We start from the raw sequence: 8,282 nt of genomic DNA, 5'->3' as shown, positions 1-8,282 counted from the left end.
TGGCCACCCAGCATCTTCATGGGCACCCAGTGTTTCTTTTGGTGGGCATGTGGCATTTTGGTGGACACCTGCAATCTTGGTGGGCACCCAGCATCTATTTTCCTGAGCACATGGCTTTTTGGTGTCCATCTGGCATCTTCGTGCACACGCAGCATTAGTTTTGGTGAGAACGTGGTGTTTTGGTGGCCACCTGGCATTTCTTTTTGTGGGCACCTGGCGTATTGATTGCCACCTGGAATATTTATGGACACCCACCGTTTCTTTTGGTGTGCACCTGGCATTTTGTTTGCTGGGCACCCATCGCTTATTCTTGTGGGCATGTGGTGTTTGGGTGGCCACATGGCGTTTTGGTGTGCACGCAGGTTTTCTTTTCGTCGGCAGCTGGCATTTCTTTTGCTGGACAGGTGTCATCTTGCTGGGCACGTGGCATTTCTTTTGGTACCCACCTGCCATCTTGACACGCAACCAGCATTTATTTGGTGGACACATGGCTTTTTCGTGGTCACCTGGCATCTATGTGGGCACCCAGCGTTTCTTCTGGTGGGCATGTGACATTTAGATGGGCACCCAGCATCTTCATGGGCACCCAGTGTATCTTTTGGTGGGCACCCGTGATTTTGAGTGCCACCTGGCATCTTGCTGGGCACCCAGCATGTATTTTGGAGAGCACCAACATTTGGTAAGGACCCAGAATTTACTTTGGTGGGCACGTGACATCTCGGTGGGTACCCAGTGTTTATTTTCCTGGGCACATGACTATTTGGTGGCCACCTGACATCTTGGTGGGCATCTGGCATTTATCTGAGTGAGCACATGGAGTTATAGGGACCACCTGGCATCTTTGTGAGCACGCAGCATTAGTTTTGGTGGCCACATGGTGTTTAGGTGGCCACCTGGCATTTCCTTTCATGGGCCCCTGGCGTATTGGTTGCCACCTGGAATACTGATGAGCAGCAAGCTTTTCTTTTGGTGGCCAGCTGGCATCTTGGTGGGCACCTAGTCTTTATCTTGATGGCCACCTAAATGCTTATGCCGAGTTTTTCACCAGGTGGCCACCTGGCATCTCCTTAACCACCCAGCATTTCCTTCGGTGGGCACCTGACATCTCAGTGGGAACCCAGCATTTTTTTTCTTGTGCATGTCGCGTTGTCGGGGCCAACTGCCATCTTGATAGGCAACCAGCATTTATTTTGATGGCCACGTGGCATTTACTTTGGTGGGCTGCTGGTGTTTCTCTTGGTGGCCACCTGGCATTTTGGGTGCCACCTGGAATATTGGTGGGCACCCTGTGATATTTTTGGTGGGTACGTGGCGTTTTGGTGACAAGCTGACATCTTGTTGGACACGCAGCATTTATTTTGCTGGTCACGTGGTCTTTTGGTGGGTACCCAGTGTCTTATTTGGTGGGCATGTGGCATTAATCATGGTGGGCACCCAGGTTTTTGATTGCTGGGCACCTGGCAATTCTTTTGGTGTGCATGGGGCATTTTTGTGGCCACCTGGCATCATAGTGGACATCCGCTGCCACTTTTGGTAGGCACCTGGCATCTTGGGGGGCACCTGGCTACTTCTTAGTAACCCGGTGTTTCTTTTGCTGGCCACGTGGCATTTTGGCGGGCACCTTGCATCTTGGTGGGCACCCAGATTTCCTTTCGGTGGGCACCTGGTTTTTGCTGGCCACCTGGGCTCTTGGTGGACACCTGGTGTTTATTCTGGTTGCCAGCTGCCGTCTTGGTGGGCACCCGGTATTTTTCTGGGTCACCACCAAGCACTTAGGTGGCCACCTAGCATCTTTGCAAGCACCCAGCATTTCTTTTCATTGGCCCCCAGCATCTTGGTGGGTACCCAGCATTTCTTTTGGTGGGCACGTGGTCCTTTGGTTGACAACCAGTTTTTCTGTTGCTAAGCACGTGGCATTCATCTTGGTGGGCAGTCAGCGTTTGTTTTCGTGGCCATGTGTCATTTTGGTGGCCACCTGCAATCTTGGTAGGCACCTGGCATTTCTTTTGCTGGGCACGTTGTGTTTTGGTTGCCAGCTGTCATCTTGGTGGGCACCTCGAGTTTCTTTTAATTTACACCTGGTGTTTTGGTGGCCACCTGGTATCTTGGTGGGCAGCCTGCACATCTTGTGGTGGTCATCTGGCATCTTCATAGGGACGCACCATTTATTTTTGTGGGCACATGGTGTTCTTGTGGTCACCTGGCATCTTGGTGGACATCAAGCTTTATTTTGGTGGGCCCCCAGCATTTCTTTTGGTGGGCACATGGCATCTTGGTGTGCACGCGGTGTTTCTCTTGGCAGACACATGGCATTTTGGTGGTCACCTGGCATCTTGGTGGGCACCCAGCTTTATTTTGGTGAGCACCCAGCATCTTGGTGGGCACCCAGCGTTTCTTTTGGTGGGCACATAGCATCTTGGTGGGCACCCGGTGTTTCTCTTGGCAGGCAGATGGCATTTTGGTGGTCACCTGGCATCTTCGTGACCTATCGGTGTTCCTTTTGGTGGGCACGCAGCATCTTGGTGGGCACCTGGCACTTCTTTTGGTGGCCACAAGGCATTTTGGTGGCCACCTGGCATCTTGGTGGGCACTCGGCACTAGTTTTGGTGGGCACGTGGTATTTTTGTGACCACCTGGCGTCTCGGTGTGCAGCCAGCATTTATTTTGGTGGACACCAGCCATCGTGGTTTGCACTCACCATTTCTATTGGTGGGCACCTGGCGTTTTGTTGGGCACTTGGCATTTCGTTTGCTGGGCACTCATCGTCTATTCTTGTAGGCATGTGGTGTTTTGGTGGCCACATGGTGTTTTGGTGGCACCCAGGTTTTCTTTTGGTGAGCACGTGGCATTGATTTTGGTTGGCACGTGGCATTTTGTTGGGCAGCTGGCATTTGTTTTGGTGGCCCCCTGGCATCTTTGTGGGCACACAGCGTTTCTTTCGGTGGGCATGTGACTTTTAGTTGGGCACCCAGCATCTTCATGGCCACCCACTGTATCTTTTGGTGGGCACCTGGCATTTTGGGTGCCACCTGGCATCTATTTTGGAGAGCACCAACATTTGGTAAGGACCCAGCCTTTCTTTTGGTGGGCACCTGGCATCTTGCTGGGCACCCAGTGTTGATTTTCCTGGGCACATGACTATTTGGTGGCCACCTGACATCTTGGTGGGCATCTGGCATTTATCTGGGTGAGCACATGGCGTTATAGAGACCACCTGGCATCTTTGTGCGCACGCAGCATTAGTTTTGGTGACCACATGACATTTTGATGGCCACCTGGCATCTCGGTGGGCACCCAGCATTTTGTTTGTTGGGCATGTCGTGTTGTGGTGCCCAACTGCCATCTTGATAGGCAACCAGCCTTTCTTTTGGTGGCCACCTGGCATTTGCTTTGGTGGGCTGCCAGTGTTTCATTTCGTGGCCACCTGGCATTTTGGATGCCACCTGGAATATTGGTGGGCACCCTGTGATATTTTTGGTGGGTGCATGACTTTTTTGGTGAGAAGTTGGCATCTTGTTTGGCACCCAGCATTGATTTTTCTGGGCACGTGGTTTTTTGGTGGGTACCCAGTGTCTCTTTTGGTGGGCATGTGGCATTTTTGTGGCCACCTGGCATCATAGTGGGAACTCGCTGCCACTTTTGGTAGGCACCTGGCATCTTGGGGGGCACCTGGCTACTTCTTAGTCACCCGGCGTATCTTTTGCTGGCCACGTGGCATTTTGGCGATCACCTGGCATCTTGGTGGGCACCCGGTATTCTTCTGGGTCACCACCAAGCACTTAGGTGGCCACCTAGCATCTTTGCAAGCACCCAGCATTTCTTTTCATTGGCACCCAGCATCTTGGTGGGTACCCAGCATTTCTTTTGGTGGGCACATGGTCCTTTGGTTGGCTCCCAGTTTTTCTTTTGGTAGGCACGTGGCATTCATCTTGGTGGGCAGAAAGCGTTTGTTTTCGTGGCCATGTGTCATTTTGGTGGCCACCTGCAATCTTGGTAGGCACCTGGCATTTCTTTTGCTGGGCACGTTGTGTTTTGGTGGCCACCTGGAATCTTGGTGGGCACCCAGCTTTATTTTGGTGAGCACATGGCATTTTGGTGGGCACCCGGTGTTTCTCTTGGCAGGCACATGGCATCTTGGTGAGCACTCGGCACTAGTTTTGGTGGACACGTGCTATTTTTGTGGCCACCTGGCGTCTCGGTGCGCAGCCAGCATTTATTTTGGTGAACAGCAGCCGTTGTGATTGGCACCCACCATTTCTATTGGTGGGCACCTGGCGTTTTGTTGGGCACTTGGCATTTCGTTTGCTGGGCACTCATCGTTTATTCCTGTGGGCATGTGGTGTTTTGGTGGCCACATGGTGTTTTGGTGGGCAGTCAGGTTTTCTACTGGTGAGCACCTGACATTTATTTTGGTTGGCACGTGGCATTTTGGTGGGCAGCTGGCATTTATTTTGGTGGCCACCTGGCATCTTGGTGGGCACACAGCGTTTCTTTCGGTGTGCATGTGGAATTTATTTGGCCACCCGGCATCTTCATGGGCACCCAGTGTTTCTTTTGGTGGGCATGTGGCATTTTATTGAACACCTGGCATCTTGGTGGGCACCCAGCATTTATTTTCCTGAGCACATGGCTTTTTGGTGTCCATCTGGTAATTTCGTGCTTACCCAGCATTAGTTTTGGTCAGCACGTGGTGTTTTGGTGGCCACCTGGCATTTCTTGAAGTGAGCACCTGGCGTATTGATTGCCAGCTGGAATATTGATGGACACCCAGCGTTTCTTTTGGTGGCCAGCTGGCATCTTGGTATGCAACCAGCATTTATTTTGTTGACCACCTGGCATGTTGGTTGGCACCCACCGTTTCTTTTGGTGGGCACCTTGCATTTCGTTTGCTTTCCACCAATCGCTTATTCATGTGGGCATGTGGTGTTTTGGTGACCACATGGTGTTTTGGTGGGCAGCCAGGTTTTCTTTTGTTGGGCACGTGGCATTTAATTTGTTTGGCACGTTGCATTTTGGTGGGCAGCTGGCATTTCTTTTCGTCGGCACCTGGCATCTTGCTATGCAGCCATTTTTTATTTTGTTGGCCACCTGGCATCTTGGTTGGCACCCACCGTTTCTTTTGGTGGGCACTTGGCATTTCGTTTGCTGGGCACCCATGGTTTATTCTTGTGGGCATGTGGTGTTTTGGTGGCCACATGATCATTTGGTGGGCAGTCAGGTTTTCTTTTGGTGAGCACGTGGCATTTATTTTGGTTGGCAGGTGGCATTTTGGTGGGCAGCTGGCATTTATTTTGGTGGCCAACTGGCATCTTTGTGGGCACACAGAGTTTCTTTCGGTGTGCATGTGGAATTTCGTTGGCCACCCAGCATCTTCATGGGCACCCAGTGTTTCTTTTGGTGGGCATGTGGCATTTTGGTGGACACCTGCAATCTTGGTGGGCACCCAGCATCTATTTTCCTGAGCACATGGCTTTTTGGTGTCCATCTGGCATCTTCGTGCACACGCAGCATTAGTTTTGGTGAGAACGTGGTGTTTTGGTGGCCACCTGGCATTTCTTTTTGTGGGCACCTGGCGTATTGATTGCCACCTGGAATATTTATGGACACCCACCGTTTCTTTTGGTGTGCACCTGGCATTTTGTTTGCTGGGCACCCATCGCTTATTCTTGTGGGCATGTGGTGTTTGGGTGGCCACATGGCGTTTTGGTGTGCACGCAGGTTTTCTTTTCGTCGGCAGCTGGCATTTCTTTTGCTGGACAGGTGTCATCTTGCTGGGCACGTGGCATTTCTTTTGGTACCCACCTGCCATCTTGACACGCAACCAGCATTTATTTGGTGGACACATGGCTTTTTCGTGGTCACCTGGCATCTATGTGGGCACCCAGCGTTTCTTCTGGTGGGCATGTGACATTTAGATGGGCACCCAGCATCTTCATGGGCACCCAGTGTATCTTTTGGTGGGCACCCGTGATTTTGAGTGCCACCTGGCATCTTGCTGGGCACCCAGCATGTATTTTGGAGAGCACCAACATTTGGTAAGGACCCAGAATTTACTTTGGTGGGCACGTGACATCTCGGTGGGTACCCAGTGTTTATTTTCCTGGGCACATGACTATTTGGTGGCCACCTGACATCTTGGTGGGCATCTGGCATTTATCTGAGTGAGCACATGGAGTTATAGGGACCACCTGGCATCTTTGTGAGCACGCAGCATTAGTTTTGGTGGCCACATGGTGTTTAGGTGGCCACCTGGCATTTCCTTTCATGGGCCCCTGGCGTATTGGTTGCCACCTGGAATACTGATGAGCAGCAAGCTTTTCTTTTGGTGGCCAGCTGGCATCTTGGTGGGCACCTAGTCTTTATCTTGATGGCCACCTAAATGCTTATGCCGAGTTTTTCACCAGGTGGCCACCTGGCATCTCCTTAACCACCCAGCATTTCCTTCGGTGGGCACCTGACATCTCAGTGGGAACCCAGCATTTTTTTTCTTGTGCATGTCGCGTTGTCGGGGCCAACTGCCATCTTGATAGGCAACCAGCATTTATTTTGATGGCCACGTGGCATTTACTTTGGTGGGCTGCTGGTGTTTCTCTTGGTGGCCACCTGGCATTTTGGGTGCCACCTGGAATATTGGTGGGCACCCTGTGATATTTTTGGTGGGTACGTGGCGTTTTGGTGACAAGCTGACATCTTGTTGGACACGCAGCATTTATTTTGCTGGTCACGTGGTCTTTTGGTGGGTACCCAGTGTCTTATTTGGTGGGCATGTGGCATTAATCATGGTGGGCACCCAGGTTTTTGATTGCTGGGCACCTGGCAATTCTTTTGGTGTGCATGGGGCATTTTTGTGGCCACCTGGCATCATAGTGGACATCCGCTGCCACTTTTGGTAGGCACCTGGCATCTTGGGGGGCACCTGGCTACTTCTTAGTAACCCGGTGTTTCTTTTGCTGGCCACGTGGCATTTTGGCGGGCACCTTGCATCTTGGTGGGCACCCAGATTTCCTTTCGGTGGGCACCTGGTTTTTGCTGGCCACCTGGGCTCTTGGTGGACACCTGGTGTTTATTCTGGTTGCCAGCTGCCGTCTTGGTGGGCACCCGGTATTTTTCTGGGTCACCACCAAGCACTTAGGTGGCCACCTAGCATCTTTGCAAGCACCCAGCATTTCTTTTCATTGGCCCCCAGCATCTTGGTGGGTACCCAGCATTTCTTTTGGTGGGCACGTGGTCCTTTGGTTGACAACCAGTTTTTCTGTTGCTAAGCACGTGGCATTCATCTTGGTGGGCAGTCAGCGTTTGTTTTCGTGGCCATGTGTCATTTTGGTGGCCACCTGCAATCTTGGTAGGCACCTGGCATTTCTTTTGCTGGGCACGTTGTGTTTTGGTTGCCAGCTGTCATCTTGGTGGGCACCTCGAGTTTCTTTTAATTTACACCTGGTGTTTTGGTGGCCACCTGGTATCTTGGTGGGCAGCCTGCACATCTTGTGGTGGTCATCTGGCATCTTCATAGGGACGCACCATTTATTTTTGTGGGCACATGGTGTTCTTGTGGTCACCTGGCATCTTGGTGGACATCAAGCTTTATTTTGGTGGGCCCCCAGCATTTCTTTTGGTGGGCACATGGCATCTTGGTGTGCACGCGGTGTTTCTCTTGGCAGACACATGGCATTTTGGTGGTCACCTGGCATCTTGGTGGGCACCCAGCTTTATTTTGGTGAGCACCCAGCATCTTGGTGGGCACCCAGCGTTTCTTTTGGTGGGCACATAGCATCTTGGTGGGCACCCGGTGTTTCTCTTGGCAGGCAGATGGCATTTTGGTGGTCACCTGGCATCTTCGTGACCTATCGGTGTTCCTTTTGGTGGGCACGCAGCATCTTGGTGGGCACCTGGCACTTCTTTTGGTGGCCACAAGGCATTTTGGTGGCCACCTGGCATCTTGGTGGGCACTCGGCACTAGTTTTGGTGGGCACGTGGTATTTTTGTGACCACCTGGCGTCTCGGTGTGCAGCCAGCATTTATTTTGGTGGACACCAGCCATCGTGGTTTGCACTCACCATTTCTATTGGTGGGCACCTGGCGTTTTGTTGGGCACTTGGCATTTCGTTTGCTGGGCACTCATCGTCTATTCTTGTAGGCATGTGGTGTTTTGGTGGCCACATGGTGTTTTGGTGGCACCCAGGTTTTCTTTTGGTGAGCACGTGGCATTGATTTTGGTTGGCACGTGGCATTTTGTTGGGCAGCTGGCATTTGTTTTGGTGGCCCCCTGGCATCTTTGTGGGCAC

This window comes from Opisthocomus hoazin, chromosome 10, assembly GCF_030867145.1.
Source record: "Opisthocomus hoazin isolate bOpiHoa1 chromosome 10, bOpiHoa1.hap1, whole genome shotgun sequence".
NCBI lineage: Eukaryota > Metazoa > Chordata > Aves > Opisthocomiformes > Opisthocomidae > Opisthocomus > Opisthocomus hoazin.
This window is presented reverse-complemented; position numbering follows the sequence as displayed.